Consider the following 3,786-nt stretch of genomic DNA (forward strand, 5'->3'; position numbering starts at 1 on the left):
CCTCCAACCTCTGTAATTTTTTCCGAATATCTGGGGCCGACTGAGTTGTAAAAGCCAGATTAATTGCCTGCCTGTTTGCTGGTGTGTCTGGATTAATGGGAGTGTATGTATGATATGCCTCCAGCAAACGTTCCAGGAAGGCAGATGGGGATTCCTCTGGCCCTTGAAGGACCTCGCTTATCTTATTTAAATTGGTAGGCTTGCGAGCGGCTCCCCTAAGGCCGGCCAGGAGATGTTGACGGTAATTGTGAAGAGTTTCCCTACCTCCCGTGGAGTTTGATTGCCACTGAGGACGGGTGGAGGGGAGTTGAGCGTCAATTCGGGCCTGTTGTTGGCCATCAATGGGGCCCTCGGCACCCCCCAGCACCGATCGAACAGCATGTCCTCTGATCCTTTCTCGCTCCTCAGATGTGAACAGGGCCTGTAAAAGTTGTTGACAATCATCCCAGGTGGGGTCATGAGTATTAAACACAGACTCGAGAAGGGAAATTAGGGCCTGCGGCTTTTCGGAGAATGGGGGATTCTGATGTTTCTAGTTATATAAATCACTCGTAGAGAAAGGAATGTATACGTAGTGACCCTGTTCTATCTCCCTCAATGGACACACAGGGACCAGATCCCGTCCCCCCAGGGGTGCCTCTGGGGGTCCATAGGCAGAGCCCCCTCGGGTGCGGGAGGGAGAGGTTGTGGAATCTGGAACTTCTCCCTCCCTTGGAAGGGGCGGGTAGATAGGCTTGATTCCCTTCTCCCCAGAGGGTGATTCCGCATAGGAAGGGGGTCTCATCCCGGGGTCACTAGGCTCTAAGGGGTCTGGCTCCTGCGAGAGGACCGGCCTGGGTGTCTGTTGCCTTAAGGTTTTTATTTCACTCGGTGTCATCACCAGAATATGAGAACTGGTGCGCAAGGAGCAGCATTGCAACCATGCTGGAGGCCTGTCGCAGGCCCGGGCCCAGATGTCTATATAAGGGAATTGGTCGGGATGGCTAGGGTGTCCGGTGACCTTTTCCCATACCGCCCAATAAAGTCTCGGTTCAAAAGAGCCTTCAGCTGGCCAGCCTACTCCGAAGGCTGGCCACTCCAGCTTGCAGAGGGCCCGGAGTTTCCCTGGAGAAAACTTTCTTCCATATTCATCTTCCTGCTCAGGAGAGAAAGCCAATTTAAAATTAGTGAGAAAGCAGTCCAATGGGGTGTTCCTGGAACTAGATCCTCCCATCTTGACCCTAGGAACAAATTTAGTTTTAATACTCAACACACAAGACACTGACAGGACAGACAGGCGCCACACAAAAAGAAAAGCTTTGTTTCTACTACCCGGAGCTCGTCAGGGTGGGAGGTTTCCCAGCTCGTCAGCCACCTCGATCCTGACATACAGACAGTTGCAACCGCCAGCACAAAGCTTACCTCCGGAGGCTTTCAAAGGTCTGTGTCTGAGAATCTCCTGCTGGATCCCGCAACAGAGACTCTCGGCCGGATTTACAGTTCCCGCCTGGGTATCTCGCTGGGGCCTCCAATATGTAAGACCTAAAGTCTCACTTCCACTCTATGGAGCGTGAATAGCCGAAAGGCCTCCACGATGTTGGGCCCTAACACCCAGCGAGGCTCTGGGAATATGATAGAGAACCGAGAAACCCAGGAAGGAACACACCAGCCTAGGTGGTAAAAGAGACCTTTATTAGTCTGGCCAGACGGCACTCCCGGAGCCAGGTGGCTCAGAGAGGCAACTGCTCAGGGGCTGAGGTATTTTTTATAAGGTTTTTTAAATAAAGAGTCAGGGAATTTATAGAATAAGATTGTAAATACATTGTTTATCTTATGTAGGAAATGTTTTAGGGTCATCTTTTGTCAAAGCATTTGCCCCTGGGTGGGCTGTTAATCAAGGTAGTAATTAGTATATGAAGAAGCACAGTCTGGCCTATTAGCATGGAGTCACTTTTGTGAAGACTAGTGGAAAGGATTGTAAGCACAGTAAGGGGGGCAGGGGGTTAGTTTCCTGCTATCCCTTAGGGGGTCTGGTTTATGACATGTCTGGCATCCTGCGTTGGTTATACAGACTCAGGATGCCCTATCTTAATAAAAATCCTAAGATATTACCTTTATTTACTCATACCAAATTTACATACACTTCCTCTAATCTTATCTATAGATAAAAAAAACAAAATAAATTAAAATATATTTTATTATATACAGACTCTCTAAAACCCACACAGCAATTGAGATCCTACAGACATTTTTTCTCTTTTTCTCAAAATCAATTCAAAACAACAAAAAGCTTTCTTTACCTCCCCTCCCCCACCTTTCTCTCAAATTTTGTTGTTGTTTGAACTCACAGTATAGCCCAGGCTGGCCTCAAACTCATGGCAATCCTGCCTCAGCCTTCTGAGTGCTGGGATTACAGGTGTGTGCCACCATGCCTGGTCTTAAATAAATTCTTGCTTTTTTTGTTTGATCAAATATGCTTGAGGGTGAAAGGAAAAATGAATATAGTTGGATGATCTTTTCTTAAAATTTCCTTTCCTCTTATCTCTCTTTCTTTTTTTTTGGGGGGGGGTTTGAGACAGGGTCTCACTATGTAGTTGAGACTGACCTGGAACTCACTATGTAGCCCAGGCTGGTCTTGACCTTGCAGCGATCCTCCTGCCTCAGCCTCCTGAGTGTTGGGATTACAGGCATGCCACCACACCCCCGGCTTTTGTCTGTCTGTCTTTCTTAATTTCTTTCTTTCTCCCTTCCCTTCCTTTCTTTCTTTCCTTCTGTTGGGGATCGAACCCAGGGTTTTGTGCTAGGCAAGGACTCTACCAGTGAGCTACCCCCTCAGCCCTTTTTATCTTATTTTGGGACAGGATTTCACTAAGTGGCCAGAGCTGGTCTAGAACTTGTTACTCTTCTGCCTCAGCCTCCCGAGTAGCTGGGATTATAAACTATCACACCCAGCTGAAGTTAGGTGATCTTGTTACTGTCCTTCTGGGGCCCCAGGAACCCACTCCGTCCCCCTGATGTCCCAAGTTTGTTCTTCCCTCAGTCTGGACCCCTCTTACCCTATAGTGGGCCCATGTAACATGTGACCCCACTGTCCTCCCCTCTCACAACCCTGCCTGTGTGGGAGAGGGCAGGCCTTTGTCATCTGGCCCAGGAGAGGGACTGCCAGCTGGACTCCCTGGAGCAGTTCTCCTTGGGGAGATAGTTTTAGGTGAAGAAAAGGTGGCTTCCTAGCCATGTAGCAAAGGTAGTGATTTTAGGCAGCTACCAGTAACATTTTAGGTGATGGTTTTGGGTCCCTAGAACATCCTCAGGAAGGTATGGAGCCCTTCTTCCTAGTGAACTCTTGAACTCTCTGACATCCAGGCTTTACATGCTATTCCTATTCATGCTCCTGTGTCCACTCCCATGTTAGGTCTCTGGCACCACTCAGATGAGGTGTTGTTTCGTTTTGTTTTTTATACCAGGGATCAAACTCGGATCCTTGCACTTACGGGGGAGGGGGTGGGGGGGGACAGTAGCGGCAGGTGGAGAACCACTGAGCTAAATCCCAGACCAGATGAGTTTTTTTTTTTGTGGGATTCATTTTCATTAATGGCTGAAGGTATCATCCCACCTGGAGGCAGCTAGCAGAATTGCAGGCATAGTGTGTCGTGCCTGTCCCACTAATAAAGCACAGACCCTGGCACTTTGGTAATTTCTTTCCCCTTATCTCTCCTGTGAGGCCATGTCATTGCTGTTCTTCAGAAAGTTCTTTATCTGAATCACAATCAAGCTATGTTCTGTATTTCCTTTTTTTTTTTTTTTTTT

The sequence above is a fragment of the Fukomys damarensis genome, unplaced genomic scaffold (genome assembly GCF_012274545.1).
Source record: "Fukomys damarensis isolate Sample0158 unplaced genomic scaffold, DMR_v1.0_HiC HiC_scaffold_20, whole genome shotgun sequence".
In the NCBI taxonomy this organism is placed as follows: domain Eukaryota; kingdom Metazoa; phylum Chordata; class Mammalia; order Rodentia; family Bathyergidae; genus Fukomys; species Fukomys damarensis.